Source organism: Lissotriton helveticus, chromosome 5_1, assembly GCF_964261635.1.
Source record: "Lissotriton helveticus chromosome 5_1, aLisHel1.1, whole genome shotgun sequence".
NCBI classification, from domain to species: Eukaryota; Metazoa; Chordata; class Amphibia; order Caudata; family Salamandridae; genus Lissotriton; species Lissotriton helveticus.
The window spans coordinates 2,075,944,468-2,075,971,828 of record NC_136065.1 but is presented as its reverse complement, the minus strand read 5'-3'; the positions used below and the strand labels follow the sequence as shown (position 1 = coordinate 2,075,971,828).

General features: G+C 49.8%; 1 long non-coding RNA gene across 1 annotated transcript in view; it reads right to left on the bottom strand.

Annotated features, from left to right (window-relative positions):
• LOC144756316 (uncharacterized) overlaps window positions 1-22,602 on the bottom strand; it is a 255,827-nt gene extending 233,225 nt beyond the window's left edge. Inside the window, exon 1 of the long non-coding RNA XR_013595123.1 lies at window positions 22,544-22,602. This is a non-coding gene — a long non-coding RNA (uncharacterized LOC144756316). The remainder of the gene's footprint in view (window positions 1-22,543) is intronic.
• Window positions 22,603-27,361: the final 4,759 nt, after the last annotated feature.

The following is a 27,361-nucleotide window of genomic DNA, read 5'->3' as shown; positions in this document are numbered from 1 at the left end:
AGTTATGAGGCAGTGTTGGAGTGATTGTACCCCACGCCGGGCAAGCTGGATTTCCGGACCTGCCCCTGTCAACTGAAATACCGGGACTTCATGGTTGGTGCGGTTTGGGGAGATGAGGAGGCACCAGCTGTGCTATATTCAGGTGACATTGGCCCGCTAAATTCCACTTACCCCGTCGCTGCATTAGATCAACCCACAGCATTCTGGGACATGCAGTACTGACGCATTGGGCGTCCTACATGTTTAAAACTCACAGCAAATACGATCTTGCACTGTTCGGGGGGCGGAGCCTGTTTTTCACCTGGCAGGAGGGGAATTGGTATTTATACCGGTGAAAACGCCCGCATCCTGCTGCAACCATCTGGCGCTGAGGAGGCTAAACAACAAGCTGAAATGCATCCGCCCTGTTTTTGGTTTTGCTGGTATTAAAGGAACCTCCTCTCTCTCCCCTACTGTGGCCTCTTCTTCTTGCCCTTGGAGAACTTTACTGACATTTAATTAGCGTGAATACCAGTAGCGCGCTGCAAGAGGCTCCCGCACTACAAGCTGGCCCTGGTCACGCTGGTGTTTCTGCTTTGGTGGAAGTTTCTGTACCTAGGTGACTGGGAGGACTGGCGCCCACCTTTGGACTCGGCAAGTTATGAGGCAGTGTTGGAGTGATTGTACCCCACGCCCGGCAAGCTGGATTTCCGTTCCTGCCCCTGCCAACTGAAATACCGGGACCTCATGGTTGGTGCGGTTTGGGGAGAAGAGGAGGCACCAGCTGTGCTATATTCAGGTGACATTGGCCCGCTAAATTTCACTTACCCCTGTCGCTGCATTAGATCAGCCCACAGCATTCTGGGACATGCAGTAATGACGCATTGGGCGTCCTACATGTTTAAAACTCACAGCAAATACGATCTTGCGCTGTTCAGGGGCGGAGCCTATTTTTCACCTAGCAGGAGGGGAATTGGTATTTATACCGGTAAAAACGCCTACATCCTGCTGCAACCATCTGGCGCTGAAGAGGCTAAACAACAAGCCGAAATGCATCCGCCCTGTTTTTGGTTTTGCTGGCATTAAAGGAACCTCCTCTCTCTCCCCTACTGTGGCCTCTTCTTCTTGCCCTTGGAGAAGTTTACTGACATTTAATTAGCGTGAGTACCAGTAGCGCGCTGCAAGAGGCTCCCGAACTACAAGCTGGCCCTAGTCACGCTGGTGTTTCTGCTTTGGTGGAAGTTTCTGTACATAGGTGACTGGGAGGACTGGGACCCACCTTTGGACTCGGCAAGTTATGAGGCAGTGTTGGAGTGATTGTACCCCACGCCAGGCAAGCTGGATTTCCGGACCTGCCCTTGCCAACTGAAATACCAGGACTTCATGGTTGGTGCGGTTTGGGGAGATGAGGAGGCACCAGCTGTGCTATATTCAGGTGACATTGGCCCGCTAAATTCCACTTACCCCTGTCGCTGCATCAGATAAGCCCACAGCATTCTGGGACATGCAGTACTGACGCATTGGGCGTCCTACATGTTTAAAACTCACAGCAAATGCGATCTTGCACTGTTCGGGGGGGCGGAGCCTGTTTTTCACCTGGCAGGAAGGGAATTGGTATTTATAACGGTGAAAACGCCCGCATCCTGCTGCAACCATCTGGCGCTGAGGAGGCTAAACAACAAGCCGAAATGCATCCGCCCTGTTTTTGGTTTTGCTGGTATTAAAGGAACCTCCTCTCTCTCCCCTACTGTGGCCTCTTCTTCTTGCCCTTGGAGAACTTTACTGACATTTAATTAGCGTGAATACCAGTAGCGCGCTGCAAGAGGCTCCCGCACTACAAGCTGGCCCTGGTCACGCTGGTGTTTCTGCTTTGGTGGAAGTTTCTGTACCTAGGTGACTGGGAGGACTGGCGCCCACCTTTGGACTCGGCAAGTTATGAGGCAGTGTTGGAGTGATTGTACCCCACGCCCGGCAAGCTGGATTTCCGGACCTGCCCCTGCCAACTGAAATACCGGGACCTCATGGTTGGTGCGGTTTGGGGAGAAGAGGAGGCACCAGCTGTGCTATATTCAGGTGACATTGGCCCGCTAAATTTCACTTACCCCTGTCGCTGCATTAGATCAGCCCACAGCATTCTGGGACATGCAGTACTGACGCATTGGGCGTCCTACATGTTTAAAACTCACAGCAAATACGATCTTGCGCTGTTCAGGGGCGGAGCCTATTTTTCACCTGGCAGGAGGGGAATTGGTATTTATACCGGTGAAAATTCCCGCATCCTGCTGCAACCATCTGGCGCTGAAGAGGCTAAACAACAAGCCGAAATGCATCCGCCCTGTTTTTGGTTTTGCTGGCATTAAAGGAACCTCCTCTCTCTCCCCTACTGTGGCCTCTTCTTCTTGCCCTTGGAGAAGTTTACTGACATTTAATTAGCGTGAGTACCAGTAGCGCGCTGCAAGAGGCTCCCGCACTACAAGCTGCCCCTAGTCACGCTGGTGTTTCTGCTTTGGTGGAAGTTTCTGTACATAGGTGACTGGGAGGACTGGGGCCCACCTTTGGACTCGGCAAGTTATGAGGCAGTGTTGGAGTGATTGTACCCCACGCCAGGCAAGCTGGATTTCCGGACCTGCCCCTGCCAACTGAAATACCGGGACTTCATGGTTGGTGCGGTTTGGGGAGATGAGGAGGCACCAGCTGTGCTATATTCGGGTGACATTGGCCCGCTAAATTTCACTTACCCCCGTCGCCTCATTAGATCAGCCCACAGCATTCTGGGACATGCAGTACTGACACATTGGGCGTCCTACATGTTTAAAACTCACAGGAAATACGATCTTGTGCTGTTCGAGGGGCGGAGCCTGTTTTTCACCTGGCAGGAGGGGAATTGGTATTTATACCGGTGAAAACGCCCGCATCCTGCTGCAACCATCTGGCGCTGAAGAGGCTAAACAACAAGCCGAAATGCATCCGCCCTGTTTTTGGTTTTGCTGGCATTGAAGGAACCTCCTCTCTCTCCCCTACTGTGGCCTCTTCTTCTTGCCCTTGGAGAAGTTTACTGACATGTAAATAGCGTGAGTACCAGTAGCGAGCTGCAAGAGGCTCCCGCACTACAAGCTGGCCCTGGTCACGCTGGTGTTTCTGCTTTGGTGGAAGTTTCTGTACTTAGGTGACTGGGAGGACTGGGGTCCAGCTTTGGACTCGGCAAGTGATGTGGCAGTGTAGGAGTGATTGTACCCCACGCCGGGCAAGCTGGATTTCCGGACCTGCCCCAGCCAACTGAAATACCGGGACTTCATGGTTGGTGCGGTTTGGGGAGATGAGGGGGCACCAGCTGTGCTATATTCAGGTGACATTGGTCCGCTAAATTCCACTTACCCCCGTCGCTGCATTAGATAAGCCCACAGCATTCTGGGACATGCAGTACTGATGCATTGGGCGTCCTACATGTTTAAAACTCACAGCAAATACGATCTTGCACTGTTCGGGGGTGGAGCCTGTTTTTCACCTGGCAGGAGGGGAATTGGTATTTATACCGGTGAAAACGCCTGCATCCTGCTGCAACCATCTGGCGCTAAAGAGGCTAAACAACAAGCCGAAATGCATCCGCCCTGTTTTTGGTTTTGCTTGCATTAAAGGAACCTCCTCTCTCTCCCCTACTGTGGCCTCTTCCTCTTGCCCTAGGAGAAGTTTACTGACATTCAATTAGCGTGAGTACCAGTAGCGCGCTGCAAGAGGCTCCCGCACTACAAGCTGGCCCTGGTCACGCTGGTGTTTCTGCTTTGGTGGAAGTTTCTGTACCTAGGTGACTGGGAGAACTGGGGCTCACCTTTGGACTCGGCAAGTTATGAGGCAGTGTTGGAGTGATTGTACCCCACGCCGGGCAAGCTGGATTTCCGGACCTGCACCTGCCAACTGAAATACCGGGACTTCATGGTTGGTGCGGTTTGGGGAGATGAGGAGGCACCAGCTGTGCTATATTCAGGTGACATTGGCCCGCTAAATTCCACTTACCCCCGTTGCTGCATTAGATCAACCCACAGCATTCTGGGACATGCAGTACTGACGCATTGGGCCTCCTACATGTTTAAAACTCACAGCAAATACGATCTTGCGCTGTCTGGGGCGGAGCCTGTTTTTCACCTGGCAGGAGGGGAATTGGTATTTATACCGGTGAAAACTCCCGCATCCTGCTGCAACCATCTGGCGCTGAAGAGGCTAAACAACAAGCCGAAATGCATCCGCCCTGTTTTTGGTTTTGCTGGCATTAAAGAAACCTCCTCTCTCCCCCCTACTGTGGCCTCTTCTTCTTGCCCTTGGAGAAGTTTACTGACATTTAAATAGCGTGAGTACCAGTAGCGAGCTGCAAGAGTCTCCCGCACTACAAGCTGGCCCTGGACACGCTGGTGTTTCTGCTTTGGTGGAAGTTTCTGTACTTAGGTGACTGGGAGGACTGGGGCCCAGCTTTGGACTCGGCAAGTTATGTGGCAGTGTAGGAGTGATTGTACCCCACGCCGGGCAAGCTGGATTTCCGGACCTGCCCCTGCCAACTGAAATACCGGGATTTCATGGTTGGTGCGGTTTGGGGAGATGAGGAGGCACCAGCTGTGCTATATTCAGGTGACATTGGCCCGCTAAATTCCACTTACCCCTGTCGCTGCATTAGATAAGCCCACAGCATTCTGGGACATGCAGTACTGACGCATTGGGCGTCCTACATGTTTAAAACTCACAGCAAATGCGATCTTGCACTGTTCGGGGGGGCGGAGCCTGTTTTTCACCTGGCAGGAGGGGAATTGGTATTTATAACGGTGAAAACGCCCGCATCCTGCTGCAACCATCTGGCGCTGAAGAGGCTAAACAACTAGCCGAAATGCATCCGCCCTGTTTTTGGTTTTGCTTGCATTAAAGGAACCTCCTCTCTCCCCCCTACTGTGGCCTCTTCTTCTTGCCCTTGGAGAAGTTTACTGACATTCAATTAGCGTGAGTACCAGTAGCGCGCTGCAAGAGGCTCCCGCACTACAAGCTGGCCCTGGTCACGCTGGTGTTTCTGCTTTGGTGGAAGTTTCTGTACATAGGTGACTGGGAGGACTGGGGCCCACCTTTGGACTCGGCAAGTTATGAGGCAGTGTTGGAGTGATTGTACCCCACGCCAGGCAAGCTGGATTTCCGGACCTGCCCCTGCCAACTGAAATACCGGGACTTCATGGTTGGTGCGGTTTGGGGAGATGAGGAGGCACCAGCTGTGCTATATTCAGGTGACATTGGCCCGCTAAATTCCACTTACCCCCGTCGCTGCATTGGATCAGCCTACAGCATTCTGAGACATGCAGTACTGACGGATTGGGCGTCCTACATGTTTAAAACTCACAGCAAATACGATCTTGCGCTGTTCGGGGGGCGCAGCCTGTTTTTCACCTGGCAGGAGGGGAATTGGTATTTATACCGGTGAAAACGCCCGCATCCTGCTGCAACCATCTGGCGCTGAAGAGGCTAAACAACAAGCCGAAATGCATCCGCCCTGTTTTTGGTTTTGCTGGCATTAAAGGAACCTCCTCTCTCTCCCCTACTGTGGCCTCTTCTTCTTGCCCTTGGAGAACTTTACTGACATTTAATTAGCGTGAATACCAGTAGCGCGCTGCAAGAGGGTCCCGTACTACAAGCTGGCCCTGGTCACGCTGGTGTTTCTGCTTTGGTGGAAGTTTCTGTACCTAGGTGACTGGGAGGACTGGGGCCCACCTTTGGATTCGGCAAGTTATGAGGCAGTGTTGGAGTGATTGTACCCCACGCCGGGCAAGCTGGATTTCCGGACCTGCCCCTGCCAACTGAAATACCGGGACTTCATGGTTGGTGCGGTTTGGGGAGATGAGGAGGCACCAGCTGTGCTATATTCAGGTGACATTGGCCCGCTAAATTCCACTTACCCCCGTTGCTGCATTAGATCAACCCACAGCATTCTGGGACATGCAGTACTGACGCATTGGGCCTCCTACATGTTTAAAACTCACAGCAAATACGATCTTGCGCTGTCTGGGGGCGGAGCCTGTTTTTCACCTGGCAGGAGGGGAATTAATATTTATACCGGTGAAAACTCCCGCATCCTGCTGCAACCATCTGGCGCTGAAGAGGCTAAACAACAAGCCAAAATGCATCCGCCCTGTTTTTGGTTTTGCTGGCATTAAAGAAACCTCCTCTCTCTCCCCTACTGTGGCCTCTTCTTCTTGCCCTTGGAGAAGTTTACTGACATTTAAATAGCGTGAGTACCAGTAGCGAGCTGCAAGAGTCTCCCGCACTACAAGCTGGCCCTGGTCACGCTGGTGTTTCTGCTTTGGTGGAAGTTTCTGTACTTAGGTGACTGGGAGGACTGGGGCCCAGCTTTGGACTCGGCAAGTTATGTGGCAGTGTAGGAGTGATTGTACCCCACACCGGGCAAGCTGGATTTCCGGACCTGCCCCTGCCAACTGAAATACCGGGACTTCATGGTTGGTGCGGTTTGGGGAGATGAGGAGGCACCAGCTGTGCTATATTCAGGTGACATTGGCCCGCTAAATTCCACTTACCCCTGTCGCTGCATCAGATAAGCCCACAGCATTCTGGGACATGCAGTACTGACGCATTGGGCGTCCTACATGTTTAAAACTCACAGCAAATGCGATCTTGCACTGTTCGGGGGGGCGGAGCCTGTTTTTCACCTGGCAGGAAGGGAATTGGTATTTATAACGGTGAAAACGCCCGCATCCTGCTGCAACCATCTGGCGCTGAAGAGGCTAAACAACTAGCCGAAATGCATCCGCCCTGTTTTTGGTTTTGCTTGCATTAAAGGAACCTCCTCTCTCCCCCCTACTGTGGCCTCTTCTTCTTGCCCTTGGAGAAGTTTACTGACATTCAATTAGCGTGAGTACCAGTAGCGCGCTGCAAGAGGCTCCCGCACTACAAGCTGGCCCTGGTCACGCTGGTGTTTCTGCTTTGGTGGAAGTTTCTGTACATAGGTGACTGGGAGGACTGGGGCCCACCTTTGGACTCGGCAAGTTATGAGGCAGTGTTGGAGTGATTGTACCCCACGCCAGGCAAGCTGGATTTCCGGACCTGCCCCTGCCAACTGAAATACCGGGACTTCATGGTTGGTGCGGTTTGGGGAGATGAGGAGGCACCAGCTGTGCTATATTCAGGTGACATTGGCCCGCTAAATTCCACTTACCCCCGTCGCTGCATTAGATCAGCCCACAGTATTCTGGGACATGCAGTACTGACAAATTGGGCGTCCTACATGTTTAAAACTCACAGCAAATACGACCTTGCGCTGTTCGGGGGGCGCAGCCTGTTTTTCACCTGGCAGGAGGGGAATTGGTATTTATACCGGTGAAAACGCCCGCATCCTGCTGCAACCATCTGGCGCTGAAGAGGCTAAACAACAAGCCGAAATGCATCCGCCCTGTTTTTGGTTTTGCTGGCATTAAAGGAACCTCCTCTCTCTCCCCTACTGTGGCCTCTTCTTCTTGCCCTTGGAGAACTTTACTGACATTTAATTAGCGTGAATACCAGTAGCGCGCTGCAAGAGGCTCCCGTACTACAAGCTGGCCCAGGTCACGCTGGTGTTTCTGCTTTGGTGGAAGTTTCTGTACCTAGGTGACTGGGAGGACTGGGGCCCACCTTTGGATTCGGCAAGTTATGAGGCAGTGTTGGAGTGATTGTACCCCACGCCGGGCAAGCTGGATTTCCGGACCTGCCCCTGCCAACTGAAATACCGGGACTTCATGGTTGGTGCGGTTTGGGGAGATGAGGAGGCACCAGCTGTGCTATATTCAGGTGACATTGGCCCGCTAAATTCCACTTACCCCCGTCGCTGCATTAGATCAGCCCACAGCATTCTGGGACATGCAGTACTGACGCATTGGGCGTCCTACATGTTTAAAAATCACAGCAAATACGATCTTGCGCTGTTTGGGGGGCGGAGCCTGTTTTTCACCTGGCAGGAGGGGAAATGGTATTTATACCGGTGAAAACGCCTGCATCCTGCTGCAACCATCTGGCGCTGAAGAGGCTAAACAACAAGCCGAAATGCAGCCGCCCTGTTTTTGGTTTTGCTGGCATTAAAGGGACATCCTCTCTCTCCCCTACTGTGGCCTCTTCTTCTTGCCCTTGGAGAAGTTTACTGACATTTAATTAGCGTGAGTACCAGTAGCGCGCTGCAAGAGGCTCCCGCCCTACAAGCTGGCCGTGGTCACGCTGGTGTTTCTGCTTTGGTGGAAGTTTCTGTACCTAGGTGACTGGGAGGACCTTTGGACTCGGCAAGTTATGAGGCAGTGTTGGAGTGATTGTACCCCACGCCGGGCAAGCTGGATTTCCGGACCTGCCCCTGTCAACTGAAATACCGGGACTTCATGGTTGGTGCGCTTTGGGGAGATGAGGAGGCACCAGCTGTGCTATATTCAGGTGACATTGGCCCGCTAAATTCCACTTACCCCCGTCGCTGCATTAGATCAACCCACAGCATTCTGGGACATGCAGTACTGACGCATTGGGCGTCCTACATGTTTAAAACTCACAGCAAATACGATCTTGCACTGTTCGGGGGGCGGAGCCTGTTTTTCACCTGGCAGGAGGGGAATTGGTATTTATACCGGTGAAAACGCCCGCATCCTGCTGCAACCATCTGGCGCTGAAGAGGCTAAACAACAAGCCGAAATGCATCCGCCCTGTTTTTGGTTTTGCTGGCATTAAAGGAACCTCCTCTCTCTCCCCTACTGTGGCCTCTTCTTCTTGCCCTTGGAGAACTTTACTGACATTTAATTAGCGTGAATACCAGTAGCGCGCTGCAAGTGGCTCCCGTACTACAAGCTGGCCCTGGTCACGCTGGTGTTTCTGCTTTGGTGGAAGTTTCTGTACCTAGGTGACTGGGAGGACTGGGGCCCACCTTTGGATTCGGCAAGTTATGAGGCAGTGTTGGAGTGATTGTACCCCACGCCGGGCAAGCTGGATTTCCGGACCTGCCCCTGCCAACTGAAATACCGGGACTTCATGGTTGGTGCGGTTTGGGGAGATGAGGAGGCACCAGCTGTGCTATATTCAGGTGACATTGGCCCGCTAAATTCCACTTACCCCCGTCGCTGCATTAGATCAGCCCACAGCATTCTGGGACATGCAGTACTGACGCATTGGGCGTCCTACATGTTTAAAAATCACAGCAAATACGATCTTGCGCTGTTTGGGGGGCGGAGCCTGTTTTTCACCTGGCAGGAGGGGAAATGGTATTTATACCGGTGAAAACGCCCGCATCCTGCTGCAACCATCTGGCGCTGAAGAGGCTAAACAACAAGCCGAAATGCAGCCGCCCTGTTTTTGGTTTTGCTGGCATTAAAGGGACATCCTCTCTCTCCCCTACTGTGGCCTCTTCTTCTTGCCCTTGGAGAAGTTTACTGACATTTAATTAGCGTGAGTACCAGTAGCGCGCTGCAAGAGGCTCCCGCACTACAAGCTGGCCGTGGTCACGCTGGTGTTTCTGCTTTGGTGGAAGTTTCTGTACCTAGGTGACTGGGAGGACCTTTGGACTCGGCAAGTTATGAGGCAGTGTTGGAGTGATTGTACCCCACGCCGGGCAAGCTGGATTTCCGGACCTGCCCCTGTCAACTGAAATACCGGGACTTCATGGTTGGTGCGGTTTGGGGAGATGAGGAGGCACCAGCTGTGCTATATTCAGGTGACATTGGCCCGCTAAATTCCACTTACCCCGTCGCTGCATTAGATCAACCCACAGCATTCTGGGACATGCAGTACTGACGCATTGGGCGTCCTACATGTTTAAAACTCACAGCAAATACGATCTTGCACTGTTCGGGGGGCGGAGCCTGTTTTTCACCTGGCAGGAGGGGAATTGGTATTTATACCGGTGAAAACGCCCGCATCCTGCTGCAACCATCTGGCGCTGAGGAGGCTAAACAACAAGCTGAAATGCATCCGCCCTGTTTTTGGTTTTGCTGGTATTAAAGGAACCTCCTCTCTCTCCCCTACTGTGGCCTCTTCTTCTTGCCCTTGGAGAACTTTACTGACATTTAATTAGCGTGAATACCAGTAGCGCGCTGCAAGAGGCTCCCGCACTACAAGCTGGCCCTGGTCACGCTGGTGTTTCTGCTTTGGTGGAAGTTTCTGTACCTAGGTGACTGGGAGGACTGGCGCCCACCTTTGGACTCGGCAAGTTATGAGGCAGTGTTGGAGTGATTGTACCCCACGCCCGGCAAGCTGGATTTCCGTTCCTGCCCCTGCCAACTGAAATACCGGGACCTCATGGTTGGTGCGGTTTGGGGAGAAGAGGAGGCACCAGCTGTGCTATATTCAGGTGACATTGGCCCGCTAAATTTCACTTACCCCTGTCGCTGCATTAGATCAGCCCACAGCATTCTGGGACATGCAGTAATGACGCATTGGGCGTCCTACATGTTTAAAACTCACAGCAAATACGATCTTGCGCTGTTCAGGGGCGGAGCCTATTTTTCACCTAGCAGGAGGGGAATTGGTATTTATACCGGTAAAAACGCCTACATCCTGCTGCAACCATCTGGCGCTGAAGAGGCTAAACAACAAGCCGAAATGCATCCGCCCTGTTTTTGGTTTTGCTGGCATTAAAGGAACCTCCTCTCTCTCCCCTACTGTGGCCTCTTCTTCTTGCCCTTGGAGAAGTTTACTGACATTTAATTAGCGTGAGTACCAGTAGCGCGCTGCAAGAGGCTCCCGAACTACAAGCTGGCCCTAGTCACGCTGGTGTTTCTGCTTTGGTGCAAGTTTCTGTACATAGGTGACTGGGAGGACTGGGACCCACCTTTGGACTCGGCAAGTTATGAGGCAGTGTTGGAGTGATTGTACCCCACGCCAGGCAAGCTGGATTTCCGGACCTGCCCTTGCCAACTGAAATACCAGGACTTCATGGTTGGTGCGGTTTGGGGAGATGAGGAGGCACCAGCTGTGCTATATTAGGGTGATATTGGCCCGCTAAATTTCACTTACCCCGTCGCCTCATTAGATCAGCCCACAGCATTCTGGGACATGCAGTACTGACGCATTGGGCATCCTACATGTTTAAAACTCACAGCAAATACAATCTTGTGCTGTTCGGGGGGGCGGAGCCTGTTTTTTACCTGGCAGGAGGGGAATTGGTATTTATACCGGTGAAAACGCCCGCATCCTGCTGCAACCATCTGGCGCTGAAGAGGCTAAACAACAAGCCGAAATGCATCCGCCCTGTTTTTGGTTTTGCTGGCATTGAAGGAACCTCCTCTCTCTCCCCTACTGTGGCCTCTTCTTCTTGCCCTTGGAGAAGTTTACTGACATTTAAATAGCGTGAGTACCAGTAGCGAGCTGCAAGAGTCTCCCGCACTACAAGCTGGCCCTGGTCACGCTGGTGTTTCTGCTTTGGTGGAAGTTTCTGTACTTAGGTGACTGGGAGGACTGGGGTCTAGCTTTGGACTCGGCAAGTTATGTGGCAGTGTAGGAGTGATTGTACCCCACGCCGGGCAAGCTGGATTTCCGGACCTGCCCCAGCCAACTGAAATACTGGGACTTCATGGTTGGTGCGGTTTGGGGAGATGAGGAGGCACCAGCTGTGCTATATTCAGGTGACATTGGCCCGCTAAATTCCACTTACCCCCGTCGCTGCATTAGATAAGCCCACAGCATTCTGGGACATGCAGTACTGATGCATTGGGCGTCCTACATGTTTAAAACTCACAGCAAATACGATCTTGCACTGTTCGGGGGGCGGAGCCTGTTTTTCACCTGGCAGGAGGGGAATTGGTATTTATACCGGTGAAAACGTCCGCATCCTGCTGCAACCATCTGGCGCTGAAGAGGCTAAACAACAAGCCGAAATGCATCCGCCCTGTTTTTGGTTTTGCTTGCATTAAAGGAACCTCCTCTCTCTCCCCTACTGTGGCCTCTTCTTCTTGCCCTTGGAGAAGTTTACTGACATTCAATTAGCGTGAGTACCAGTAGCGCGCTGCAAGAGGCTCCCGCACTACAAGCTGGCCCTGGTCACGCTGGTGTTTCTGCTTTGGTGGAAGTTTCTGTACCTAGGTGACTGGGAGAACTGGGGCTCACCTTTGGACTCGGCAAGTTATGAGGCAGTGTTGGAGTGATTGTACCCCACGCCGGGCAAGCTGGATTTCCGGACCTGCACCTGCCAACTGAAATACCGGGACTTCATGGTTGGTGCGGTTTGGGGAGATGAGGAGGCACCAGCTGTGCTATATTCAGGTGACATTGGCCCGCTAAATTCCACTTACCCCCGTCACTGCATTAGATAAGCCCACAGCATTCTGGGACATGCAGTACTGATGCATTGGGCGTCCTACATGTTTAAAACTCACAGCAAATACGATCTTGCACTGTTCGGGGGGCGGAGCCTGTTTTTCACCTGGCAGGAGGGGAATTGGTATTTATACCGTTGAAAACGTCCGCATCCTGCTGCAACCATCTGGCGCTGAAGAGGCTAAACAACAAGCCGAAATGCATCCGCCCTGTTTTTGGTTTTGCTTGCATTAAAGGAACCTCCTCTCTCTCCCCTACTGTGGCCTCTTCTTCTTGCCCTTGGAGAAGTTTACTGACATTCAATTAGCGTGAGTACCAGTAGCGCGCTGCAAGAGGCTCCCGCACTACAAGCTGGCCCTGGTCACGCTGGTGTTTCTGCTTTGGTGGAAGTTTCTGTACCTAGGTGACTGGGAGAACTGGGGCTCACCTTTGGACTCGGCAAGTTATGAGGCAGTGTTGGAGTGATTGTACCCCACGCCGGGCAAGCTGGATTTCCGGACCTGCACCTGCCAAATGAAATACCGGGACTTCATGGTTGGTGCGGTTTGGGGAGATGAGGAGGCACCAGCTGTGCTATATTCAGGTGACATTGGCCCGCTAAATTCCACTTACCCCCGTCGCTGCATTAGATCAGCCCACAGCATTCTGGGACATGCTGTACTGACGCATTGGGCGTCCTACATGTTTAAAAATCACAGCAACTACGATCTTGCGCTGTTCGGGGGGCGGAGCCTGTTTTTCACCTGGCAGGAGGGGAATTGGTATTTATACCGGTGAAAACGCCCGCATCCTGCTGCAACCATCTGGCGCTGAAGAGGCTAAACAACAAGCCGAAATGCAGCCGCCCTGTTTTTGGTTTTGCTGGCATTAAAGGAACCTCCTCTCTCTCCCCTACTGTGGCCTCTTCTTCTTGCCCTTGGAGAAGTTTACTGACATTTAATTAGCGTGAGTACCAGTAGCGCGCTGTAAGAAGCTCCAGCACTACAAGCTGGCCCTGGTCACGCTGGTGTTTCTGCTTTGGTGGAAGTTTCTGTACATAGGTGACTGGGAGGACTGGGGGCCCACCTTTGGACTCGGCAAGTTATGAGGCAGTGTTGGAGTGATTGTACCCCACGCCGGGCAAGCTGGATTTCCAGACCTGCCCCTGCCAACTGAAATACCGGGACTTCATGGTTGGTGCGGTTTGGGGAGATGAGGAGGCACCAGCTGTGCTATAGTCAGGTGACATTGGCCCGCTAAATTCCACTTACCCCCGTCGCTGCATTATATCAGCCCACAGCATTCTGGGACATGCAGTACTGACGTATTGGGCGTCCTACATGTTTAAAAATCACAGCAAATACGATCTTGCGCTGTTCGTGGGCGGAGCCTGTTTTTCACCTGGCAGAAGGGGAATTGGTATTTATACCGGTGAAAACGCCTGCATCCTGCTGCAACCATCTGGCGCTGAAGAGGCTAAACAACAAGCCGAAATGCATCCGCCCTGTTTTTGGTTTTGCTGGCATTAAAGAAACCTCCTCTCTCTCCCCTACTGTGGCCTCTTCTTCTTGCCCTTGGAGAAGTTTACTGACATTTAATTAGCGTGAGTACCAGTAGCGCGCTGCAAGAGGCTCCCGCACTACAAGCTGGCCCTGGTCACGCTGGTGTTTCTGCTTTGGTGGAAGTTTCTGTACATAGGTGACTGGGAGGACTGGGGCCCACCTTTGGACTCGGCAAGTTATGAGGCAGTGTTGGAGAGATTGTACCCCACGCCAGGCAAGCTGGATTTCCGGACCTGCCCCTGCCAACTGAAATACCGGGACTTCATGGTTGGTGCGGTTTGGGGAGATGAGGAGGCACCAGCTGTGCTATATTCAGGTGACATTGGCCCGCTAAATTCCACTTACCCCCGTCGCTGCATTAGATCAGCCCACTGCATTCTGGGACATGCAGTACTGACGCATTGGGCGTCCTACATGTTTAAAACTCACAGCAAATACGATCTTGCGCTGTTCGGGGGGCGGAGCCTGTTTTTCACCTGGCAGGAGAGGAATTGGTATTTATACCGGTGAAAACGCCCGCATCCTGCTGCAACCATCTGGCGCTGAAGAGGCTAAACAACAAGCCGAAATGCATCCGCCCTGTTTTTGGTTTTGCTGGTATTAAAGGAACCTCCTCTCTCTCCCCTACTGTGGCCTCTTCTTCTTGCCCTTGGAGTACTTTACTGACATTTAATTAGCGTGAATACCAGTAGCGCGCTGCAAGGGGCTCCCGCACTACAAGCTGGCCCTGGTCACGCTGGTGTTTCTGCTTTGGTGGAAGTTTCTGTACCTAGGTGACTGGGAGGACTGGGGCCCACCTTTGGACTCGGCAAGTTATGAGGCAGTGTTGGAGTGATTGTACCCCACGCCGGGCAAGCTGGATTTCCGGACCTGCCCCTGCCAACTGAAATACCGGGACTTCATGGTTGGTGCGGTTTGGGGAGATGAGGAGGCACCAGCTGTGCTATAGTCAGGTGACATTGGCCCGCTAAATGTAACTTACCCCTGTCGCTGCATTAGATCAGCCCACAGCATTCTGGGACATGCAGTACTGACGCATTGGGCGTCCTACATGTTTAAAAATCACAGCAAATACGTTCTTGCGCTGTTTGGGGGCGGAGCCTGTTTTTCACCTGGCAGGAGGGGAATTGGTATTTATACCGGTGAAAACGCCCGCATCCTGCTGCAACCATCTGGCGCTGAAGAGGCTAAACAACAAGCCAAAATGCAGCCGCCCTGTTTTTGATTTTGCTGGCATTAAAGGGACCTCCTCTCTCTCCTCTACTGTGGCCTCTTCTTCTTGCCCTTGGAGAAGTTTACTGACATTTAAATAGCGTGAGTACCAGTAGCGAGCTGCAAGAGTCTCCCGCACTACAAGCTGGCCCTGGTCACGCTGGTGTTTCTGCTTTGGTGGAAGTTTCTGTACTTAGGTGACTGGGAGGACTGGGGCCCAGCTTTGGACTCGGCAAGTTATGTGGCAGTGTAGGAGTGATTGTACCCCACGCCGGGCAAGCTGGATTTCCGGACCTGCCCCTGCCAACAGAAATACTGGGACTTCATGGTTGGTGCGGTTTGGGGAGATGAGGAGGCACCAGCGGTGCTATATTCAGGTGATATTGGCCCGCTAAATTCCACTTACCCCCGTCGCTGCATTAGATAAGCCCTCAGCATTCTGGGACACGCAGTACTGACGCATTGGGCGTCCTACATGTTTAAAACTCACAGCAAATGCGATCTTGCACTGTTCGGGGGGCGGAGCCTGTTTTTCACCTGGCAGGAGGGGAATTGGTATTTATAACGGTGAAAACGCCCGCATCCTGCTGCAACCATCTGGCGCTGAAGAGGCTAAACAACAAGCCGAAATGCATCCGCCCTGTTTTTGGTTTTGCTTGCATTAAAGGAACCTCCTCTCTCCCCCCTACTGTGGCCTCTTCTTCTTGCCCTTGGAGAAGTTTACTGACATTCAATTAGCGTGAGTACCAGTAGCGCGCTGCAAGAGGCTCCCGCACTACAAGCTGGCCCTGGTCACGCTGGTGTTTCTGCTTTGGTGGAAGTTTCTGTACATAGGTGACTGGGAGGACTGGGGCCCACCTTTGGACTCGGCAAGTTATGAGGCAGTGTTGGAGTGATTGTACCCCACGCCAGGCAAGCTGGATTTCCGGACCTGCCCCTGCCAACTGAAATACCGGGACTTCATGGTTGGTGCGGTTTGGGGAGATGAGGAGGCACCAGCTGTGCTATATTCAGGTGACATTGGCCCGCTAAATTCCACTTACCCCGTCGCTGCATTAGATCAGCCCACAGCATTCTGGGACATGCAGTACTGACGCATTGGGCGTCCTACATGTTTAAAACTCACAGCAAATACGATCTTGCGCTGTTCGGGGGGTGCAGCCTGTTTTTCACCTGGCAGGAGAAGAATTGGTATTTATACCGGTGAAAACGCCCACATCCTGCTGCAACCATCTGGCGCTGAAGAGGCTAAACAACAAGCCGAAATGCATCCGCCCTGTTTTTGGTTTTGCTAGCATTAAAGGAACCTCCTCTCTCTCCCCTACTGTGGCCTCTTCTTCTTGCCCTTGGAGAAGTTAACTGACATTTAATTAGCGTGAGTACCAGTAGCGCGCTGCAAGAGGCTCCTGCACAACAAGCTGGCCCTGGTCACACTGGTGTTTCTGCTTTGGTGGAAGTTTCTGTACCTAAGTGACTGGGAGGACCTTTGGACTCGGCAAGTTATGAGGCAGTGTTGGAGTGATTGTACCCCACGCCAGGGAAGCTGGATTTCCGGACCTGCCCCTGCCCCTGCCAACAGAAATACCGGGACTTCATGGTTGGTGCGGTTTGGGGAGATGAGGAGGCACCAGCTGTGCTATATTCAGGTGACATTGGCCCGCTAAATTCCACTTACCCCCGTCGCTGCATTAGATCAGCCCACATCATTCTGGGACATGCAGTACTGACGTATTGGGCGTCCTACATGTTTAAAACTCACAGCAAATACGATCTTGCGCTGTTCGGGGGGCGGAGCCTGTTTTTCACCTGGCAGGAGGGGAATTGGTATTTATACCGGTGAAAACGCCTGCATCCTGCTGCAACCATCTGGCACTGAAGAGGCTAAACAACAAGCCGAAATGCATCCGCCCTGTTTTTGGTTTTGCTGGCATTAAAGGAACCTCCTCTCTCTTCTCTACAGTGGCCTCTTCTTCTTACCCTTGGAGAAGTTTACTGATATATATATATATATATATATATATATATATATATATATATATATATATCTGAAAGCTGAGCGTGCAAAGCAACGCAGTCGCCTTACCCCTGCCGCTTATGACGGCGTTCCACGGCGGGATGGCGAGTCCCAATGTAACAGTTCCAACGCTGATATCTCCATCCAAAAAGCAACATTGTTGCAAAGTGGTAGTTTATTTCAGAAAAGGCTTTGACAAAATCAACGTGTTGCGGGGAAAAGACCCATTGTTCACGAGTGGCCATGTCAGTGTCGTGATTGCTTAAATAAACAAATCATATGGTGCAATAAACATAGTGAAAAGACTTTGTGAGTTACTTCACTCGAAACACAGGTAAATGACACTTTCTGTTACTGCAACTCATTAAACAATCACAATATTTACAAATAAATGTCGGCAAATGCGATGTTATTGTTTCTGTGTTTTAGTATGGCGGTGCGCGAAGGGGTGATCCTCAATTATTCATATGAAACTTTATTGTTCACATTGCCCTGTGTACAACTCACACACAATATAAACAATGGTTCTGTTGGGCAAAGGATTTCTTCCAATTTTCATATAATATTTCATCAGTTTTTTACAAAAACATTTTCGACTCATTTACAATTAATAAACTTAAACATAAAAATGCAAATCCAAAACAACCAATAGGGTATGAAAAGATTATTTTATGAATTCAATGTTATTCATAGTCACCCTGCATTCAATGTATACTTTTATGAATTCTACAAAACGGCGCATCAGAACAAGTGATAGTGATATATTAGTGCAGTGATTCAGCGTGCAGTGAAAAATATAAACAGTGAGTCATATACAAGTGAAAGGACAATTGGGATTTAAAAGGTTGGCCAAAGCAGTATTCAATTGGAAATATTCCTATGTGCCACTACTGTTGGCAATTACTGTGGAATATTCCGTATTGGTCCACGGGCTTCTATATCTGTCGACGTTTCGACCCTAATGACGCCTGATTCATGGGTCACAGCGGGTCTTCATCAGGACTGGGGGGATTGTGGTTGGGCAGGACTGATGTCGCCTGTCAAATTAATTAAAAATGGGGTCAGGATTTGCACTTGATTTATTTTATGAGTCAAGGGGCTTGGCTAGTCTTAATACTTGACTCACCTCTGGGGTGCCTGTGTGTGATATGTAATTGCAAACACAACAGTGATGGACAGAATGTGGATCAATGTCACACATTCACCCCAGTCCAAATATCTGGGCCCAATTCCATCGTTTTTCCACTCCACACCACCCTGGGTTAGACAATGGCGATATGCAAATCAGCGCTGACCCTGTGCCCCATGGGAACAGTCCAGTCCGAACTACAAAAGCCATGTCCTTCCCAGAACGGAATCAAGCATCCGAGGACCGGCCCGGTTTCGAGGTAACACCTCTCATCAGCCCGGCTAGCTTGACTCCAGTGGTGTGGAGTGCCTGGGACTCACGTCTGAGCATCCCCAGTACACTTAGAGCGGTAATTGCAAACACAACAGTGATGGACAGAATGTGGATCAATGTCACACATTCACCCCAGTCCAAAGATCTGGGCCCAATTCCATCGTTTTTCCACTCCACACCACCCTGGGTTAGACAATGGCGATATGCAAATCAGCGCTGACCCTGTGCCCCATGGGAACAGTCCAGTCCGAACTACAAAAGCCATGTCCTTCCCAGAACGGAATCAAGCATCCGAGGACCGGCCCGGTTTCGAGGTAACACCTCTCATCAGCCCGGCTAGCTTGACTCCAGTGGTGTGGAGTGCCTGGGACTCACGTCTGAGCATCCCCAGTACACTTAGAGCGGTAATTGCAAACACAACAGTGATGGACAGAATGTGGATCAATGTCACACATTCACCCCAGTCCAAAGATCTGGGCCCAATTCCATCGTTTTTCCACTCCACACCACCCTGGGTTAGACAATGGCGATATGCAAATCAGCGCTGACCCTGTGCCCCATGGGAACAGTCCAGTCCGAACTACAAAAGCCATGTCCTTCCCAGAACGGAATCAAGCATCCGAGGACCGGCCCGGTTTCGAGGTAACACCTCTCATCAGCCCGGCTAGCTTGACTCCAGTGGTGTGGAGTGCCTGGGACTCACGTCTGAGCATCCCCAGTACACTTAGAGCGGTAATTGCAAACACAACAGTGATGGACAGAATGTGGATCAATGTCACACATTCACCCCAGTCCAAAGATCTGGGCCCAATTCCATCGTTTTTCCACTCCACACCACCCTGGGTTAGACAATGGCGATATGCAAATCAGCGCTGACCCTGTGCCCCATGGGAACAGTCCAGTCCGAACTACAAAAGCCATGTCCTTCCCAGAACGGAATCAAGCATCCGAGGACCGGCCTGGTTTCGAGGTAACACCTCTCATCAGCCCGGCTAGCTTGACTCCAGTGGTGTGGAGTGCCTGGGACTCACGTCTGAGCATCCCCAGTACACTTAGAGCGGTAATTGCAAACACAACAGTGATGGACAGAATGTGGATCAATGTCACACATTCACCCCAGTCCAAAGATCTGGGCCCAATTCCATCGTTTTTCCACTCCACACCACCCTGGGTTAGACAATGGCGATATGCAAATCAGCGCTGACCCTGTGCCCCATGGGAACAGTCCAGTCCGAACTACAAAAGCCATGTCCTTCCCAGAACGGAATCAAGCATCCGAGGACCGGCCCGGTTTCGAGGTAACACCTCTCATCAGCCCGGCTAGCTTGACTCCAGTGGTGTGGAGTGCCTGGGACTCACGTCTGAGCATCCCCAGTACACTTAGAGCGGTAATTGCAAACACAATAGTGATGGACAGAATGTGGATCAATGTCACACATTCACCCCAGTCCAAAGATCTGGGCCCAATTCCATCGTTTTTCCACTCCACACCACCCAGGGTTAGACAATGGCGATATGCAAATCAGCGCTGACCCTGTGCCCCATGGGAACAGTCCAGTCCGAACTACAAAAGCCATGTCCTTCCCTGGACTGGGGTGAATGTGTGACATTGATCCACATTCTGTCCATCACTGTTGTGTTTGCAATTGCCGCTGTGTGTGATATGTGGCACAGTCCCAGACTTCACCGGTTCAAATGGCAGTGTACTCTTGTTCCGGTGGGCATCTATGGAGACACATGGACCTAATTACCACATGTCCCCTAACCACTTAATAGTTGGTCCTAGATATCAAACCGGAGTAAAACTTACCCCAGATCGTGATTCAATAATGCAGACTTTATCTTGCGTATGTCTTCTGTACCTCAAAGGAAATTAGGGGGACCATTAGTTACATCCACCCCGCGCATTATTTGCATCATGCATACCATGTCAAGGCGCCTTATTCAAATATCGTGCATATATGGTATATGTCTATTGAGAGTTGCAGTAATATTCGAGTCATTCTCTCAACCGTGTTTAAAACAGCTAATGCCATCCATCATTCAACATGACGGCCGAGCTAGCCAAGCGCAAGTCAAGCGATTATCCCAAGTTAAGATTTAGTAGACCACGAGGGCACTACACTACCTTATGCGATACACCTGCTTGGAGTGGCGTTGCAGCGTTCTGTTTCCTTCTCGCTCACAGCGCCATCACTCCGTCATTCAGTTCTTGCGTTGTAGAACCAGTCAGTTCTGGTAACACCAGCCTCGAGGACGTTTCTACGTAACTGATGCAGACGGTCGCGTGGCAACCGTACACAACCTGGGTTCGTCATGAAACTGAGTACGTCAAGACGTCTTTCTGTGGGGCCGGAATCTACCACTAAAGTATTACCGGTTTCACGAAATTGAATTGCTTTGCCAGTTCGGGACAGATCTTTTAAACAGGTCATAAATCGCATTCAGCCACTCTACTACCACAGTGTTCTAACTCTCCGGTTTCACGGAATTGAGATGCTTTGCCCATTTGGGGCAAATCTTTTGAATAGTCCCCAAATTTAAAACATTCCATGCACTAAGCCATCCACATATTGCATCTAATGTCATATTGCTTTGAGATGAATCTTTTCAACAGTTAACAAATTAACCATTACATGCATTGAGCCATTAACACATTGCTTCTCATGCCATATAGCTTAATAAATGTTGCCAGATGGTTGAGTAATCCCGTTTAGTCATACACAAAATGCATTATCTCACATGTACTTTGATAGAAGAGAGAAGGGACATATTTACAACCATATATACAATTAACCATAAATATTTTGATGTAAAAAACATGATGCTCTACGATTGATAATTGATAATTATGATAGACATCAGTTGATCTATTGTTATGTGTCAGGGGGGGCATTTGGGCGTAGTTAGCGAAATTGTGTTCATGAATCCATACCGAAGAGGTATGTTACGTGTATGTCTTTAGAGTTCACCCATTTGCCTAGCTATCTCCTCTCTCTCGTTAAGGCCCTCCTGCACTGAGTTAAGGCAATGTATCCATCTGCAATCCTTCAACTTCAGAGACCTAGTCAGTGAACCACCCCTACTGCTCGGGATTACTTTCTCAATATCCCTCCATCTGATGTCCTCAGGTTGATGGTTTTGTGCAATATAGTGTTCAACTAGGGGTGCCCCCAAAGTTTTACACTTTATGCGACTCATATGCTGCAGTATCCTTGTTTTCACCTTTTGGGTTGTCTGTCCAACATAGGTCTTTGCGCAGGGGCAAGTGATTGCGTAGATTACGTCTGTGCTGTTACAGTTCGTGAAGTCACAGATATATACATATATATAGATATAAAATGAAATGTAATTGCTCCTTACAGGGGGCCCATCACAGCAGCAGCAATACGCGTTCAGGCGAATCAGCCCGCAAGTATAAACTCACAGTGCCACTGTCTCTATCAGCAGAAAGAACACGCACACTCCAACAGCGTGTTGCGGGTTTAGTTTTGTATTGGCCATACCCATAACCCATAACCCATACCCATAACCAGCCGTGTGGAACAAAACAAACACCCAACGCATTTCAGCGAACCTGTCACCTTGCTCACGGGTGAGAAACCATTCTCTCCGTGGGTAAAGGTGAGACGTGAGAATACAATGAAAATAAATGTAGAGCTTGCAGGTTATATACATATAACATTTTACAAGGCGGACATTTAAAGATGGTGATTCTAACATACAGAGTGTGTCTTAATCTAAATAGTAATCCTGGTAAAAAAATAATAAAGCAATGCACCCAGCTTACGATGTTTGTAATAACATAAAACATATGATTCAAACTATAGAGTATATAACATAAAGTCCATATCACCACATTGTCAAATTGAGCCCCAGTGGACGATGTTGCCAGATTGTATCTTCACACCAAATCTTTAAGGAGAGCGAATTACAATACAGTGCATTTTCTTTTTAGTTCACCTCAACTTCGTGGCAACCATCTGAGGGTAAAACTGATACCTTTCCATTTGTGTATCCCACGCTCCAACTCAGCTAACTCTACCTGCCATTGCCGGGAGGGAAACGGCCACAAACAGCTACTGTACCGGCTCTCCCTACCTTGCACAGCTCACCGCCGTGAGGGGAGCTCCACCAGCTTCCTGACACCTCTAAACTCACATGAGGACTACGCCTCCTAGGGGGCCTAGCAGGTCGCCAGTAACACGCGTCACCAGAGGGCGCCGGAGGCCCTCAAAGGAAGCACGGCTCTCCCACAGCTCGGGACACGTACAGGCGAAGCCCTGCCAAGGGTGGGCCAGTCCCGTGCCAGAAAGAGCCAGGGCAGGGCCACCCCCCCTAAAATCTCCTGTCTTCTAGTTCCAGGCGCTTCCAATCAACCTGCCGACCGATTCAGAGAACTGAGGAAGGTACTGTTCGCCTGTTACTGTTATTGTTTCCCTAGCTGAAAGTTTCCCTGTCATTCACCATAGACTATCCGAGGACTATTTGTGCTAATTGTTATTGTATGAAGCCTTTTAGCTCCAGTAAGTGAGGAGTTCACTGGTATGGGGAAGCGTAAGTCAATGGAAGGGGGAGGGGGACCTGAGACCGATAATCCCTCTAAACGGGGGAAAGGGAAGAAGGCTAAAAAGATGATTAGACATGCCGCTTTTAATTGTATCCTTGACCGTATTGATGACCTTGTTGAACAATGCGAGGCGATCCTGACTACTGGAAATAGTGTACACAAGGGTGGGCCTACTATTCATCAGAATAAAGGTGGTTTGGGAGTAGAATGTGAGGATAATGTATCCCCTGTTATCCCTGCTATGTTCCTCTCAAAACAAAAAGGGTCAAATGGAAGTGCTTTTGATGTAAGGGGGTCTTTATCCCCAATGAGACAGACCATTGGTCCTAAGGGCACTGATAAGTCTATTGTAGTTAACAGTAGCCAGCCATCTGTGTGTGATCTATCAGTACCATTCACCAATAGATTATCTGTCCTGGCGAACATACACAATGAGAGTCCTGATTTACAAACATCACAATCCACCAGATTAGGAGTGGCCCCAGTTCTAAACTCTCTATCAAGCCATGCTCCAGATCTCCAAATTTCATATAGTAACAAGGATAGAAGTGATTCACAAGATATTTGTGATTTGATGAATTTAGTATCACTTTTAAGGGATGAGGTTGAGTCCATGAAAACTTTGATTGTAAATTTAACTGCCATGGTTGGACCTACACTTGACGGTGGGTCATGCACCTTGTTTAACATTAGTACAACTAACACTAATTCTTTCCCTCTGAAACCTGGATTAGCAAATCTGATGGCTACGGAAAAAATAGTGGCCGGCGGGCAAAAAATCATCCCTATGCCCACTGAGGTGGCTAGGGAAAGTAGACCCACGCCATCCCTGAAAGTCCAAAACAAGCCACCGTTAACACCAATTATTAGGTCAATGCACCAGAAGAAGATACCGGATTGGGAGCATTTGCCTGTTGACACTAGGGAGACCGTCAACGATAGGATGTCATGTAAAGACAAGATTTATAGTAGAAAGGAGAGTCACACATGAGTGGAGTACACAGTGCAAACAAAATTTATATGACTAATGTTCCTAAGTTAAATCCGTGTAGAAATAATAACGAGAGTGCCGATTCCCTAACTAATAAAGCGATTCATTGGTTACGATATGTCAGAGTCTGTCGCTCGGTAATTAGGGATGACATTACTAAGGCGAGAAGGTTACGTATCCCCTCTGAGCAATATGATTCCATTGAGCTAACGTTACGGACAGAGCTACTGGCTGAAAATTTGTTTGCCCTTGAATTTAGAACTAGTCCGCCAGCATATTCACGCATCCAGTTAAGGAAGATTTGCCCCTTACTCCAGGCTCACTCCCTCTCTAGGCAAAGTCAATGGGGTAGGTCTGGAGGCTCTGGGTTGGAGAACATCGACTGACTCCCTGTTGAATCTGCTTTAAGTTCCCCTAGTGGTACAGTGGGGGACTATGGTAGGGGAGAAACTGCCACCCATATAATCGATAAAAGGTACAGATGTAGCCATAGTGTCAAGGATCAATCTGACAGTGCCAGTATCCCTAGTAACACTTCGGGGGTGGCCTCCAACATAACTCAGTCAAATAACTGCCCTAACTTAGGATCAAAGAGACATCCCAGTGTAAATCCATCAAGTGAAGGAAACACTCCACCATCCACAGCTTGCAATTTTAAGGGGGTACGTTAATTTCATAGAACGTAGCAGGCCTGGGTCCCAGAGCACAATTTCCGGAATGGCTCACATTCATCAATGATTTTGATGTTTGTGTTTTCCAAGGGACCTGGTTGTGTGAACCACACTTTTGCCAGGGCTATTTAAACTTTTTTGTTCCCGCAATTAAAGGGGCTAAAAAGGGCGCCCGATGGGTGGTCTAACCATTTGGGTCCGCCAACAATTATCTCTTACTATTAAAGAGTTATCCTCCAAGAGCAATGATATCCAGCTCATTAGATTAGATTTGGGCCACTTGGTTATTTGGACATCTATAATGTGTACGTGAGTGGGTTCCGGGGGGGGGAAGTCCCAGGTCATATCGGCCCTGAATTCCCTCCTAGAACTCCGCTCAGTAGAGAGTAGTTTAGGTATTGCGGGAGATCTAAACTCAACTTTTGAGCCTTTGGCTGATCCCGACTGGTATCTTGTTGATGATGAGGACAGCCAATGGGGGGTACCGAAATTGTATCTTAACCTTGTAAAAAAGTGGACAGAGGCTGTCATCCAGATGAATGCTATTTGTTATGAAAGGGGACTGAGGGCATTAAATGGCAGAACTTTGAATGATAGGTCTGGGGCCAATAAATTTGACAACGGGCGTAGTAAAAGCAGGACTGATTACGTCCTTTGCAGTATGAAGTTCTGGCACACGATAGTGGACATGATGGTCAAGGTGCGTATAGAAAGTGATCATAACCCCTTGTGTGTCATGCACCTATGGTGGAAGTCAGAACAACTAGGGGGAGATAGGGCTGAGCTCTGTGCCCCTGAAATCATCCCTACTAATGATATGCGCCGGCTCAACTGGTCGCATGTCATGACTAACCAAAAGGCCCTGGAGAACATTAGCAAGGAAGTTGACAAAGCCATATTGGACCTAGATCAAGTAAATAGCTCAGGAGACGATCTGAGATGTGTAACTAAACTGCACAACAGTCTTTTCATGGGTATTAGGGCCCACTTTCTTATGCCGATTAAAAACAAAAAGGTTCATGCCTGCAAACAATTCAGGTGGTACAATGATGACCGTAGGCATGCTAGAACTGCTTTAGGCATCACTATCAGGGTGGGGGGTGGGTGGGGGGATTGAATGCTGTCCGTTTAGCCAGACAGGAGTACAAAAGAGCTATATATAAGGCCAAGAAATTGTGGGATGAGCTCCGATGGCAGGATCTCAAAGAGGCAAGTGATAACAAGGATACTAGGTTATTTTGGAATATTGTTAAGTGGGGGACGGGGGGCCAGTCTGATCCGCCCCAAAATCATGTCACACAGGAAGGCTGGGTAAACTACTTTAGACCGCAATATGCGTGTAACCCTCTATTAAATGAAATGGAAGATTTTAGATTTGTTTTTTATACAGACAAAGCTTTTAATAACAATGAAGTGCTAGTGGCTCTTAACGCAGTGGCTGGTGGAAGAGCGCCGGGACCAGATGGGGTCCCTGCGGACGTCTTTCACTATGATAAGGTACGCGGGGGCAGGTACATCTTGCTGTTGGCTAACGCTGTGGCCCAGGGTGCACCGATCCCGGTATCCTGGAAAGGGGCAGTGATAATCCCAGTGTACAAACAAAATTACAAAACGCAGCTGGGAAACTATAGGTCTATCAGTTTGATAGACACCATCCAAAAGGTAATTGGGAGGATGACCTTGAATAAGATTTTAGACTGGGTCGAGGAAAATAGTATACTGTCCCCTTTTCAGCGGGTTTTCGTAAATACACAAGTACTATCGATCAAGTCTTTTGCTTTACTCTACTTCATTGGAAGATCGTGGCATTGGGCAAAGGCAGCCTTTATGCTGCCTTTGTTGACCTACGTGCAGCCTTTGACCTTGTTCCCCGTTCACAGCTATGGGTAGTTTTAAAAAAAACTAGGTCTATCTGAAGACATTTTAACTTTGGTGCTGAGGCTTCACAAAGCTAACTATGCCAAGATCCAATGGGGTGGACAGGGAAATGTCACTTCCCAATTCCCGGTTGAGCGTGGTGTGCGCCAAGGCTGCGCAATGGCCCCTACGCTCTTTTCTCTGTACATTAATGGAGTAGTCAACCACATGTTACTAGCAAATACAGTGCCCCCACTTTAGCCGGCGCTAAGATTCCGATTTTAATGTTTGCGGACGATACGCTAATTTTATCTAAAACTCCGAGTGGCTTACAGCGTGCCCTAGTAATTTTTGAAGAGTTTTGTACTGACCGTGGTTTGGAAGTTAACGGGACAAAAACTAAACTTATGGTTTTCAATCCGCATCATAGTTTTAAAGGGAAGTTTTTTATGAATGGTCAACCGCTTGAAATGGTCAAGGCTTTTACTTATTTGGGTATCCATCTGGCAAAAGATCTTAAATGGGACCAACACGTAGACATAGCTGCCCTAAAACACCGGCAATATGCGGGAGCTTTAAACTTGGAGCACAAAAAATCATTAACAAAACCAATCAAGTCTGTTCTCCAAGTTTATGAAGCTAAATCTCTCAGTTCTGGGCTTTATGGCGCAGAATTATGGGGGTTTGAGAAAGTGATGCCACTAACTCACGTTTCTTCGTGGCATCACCGGTCTTCCCCAGAGTACCCCATTAAAGCCACTCAGATACGATTTGGGTAGGAAAGCAATCGCAGATGTAGCAAAGCTTCGCCCTATTTTATATTGGCGTAG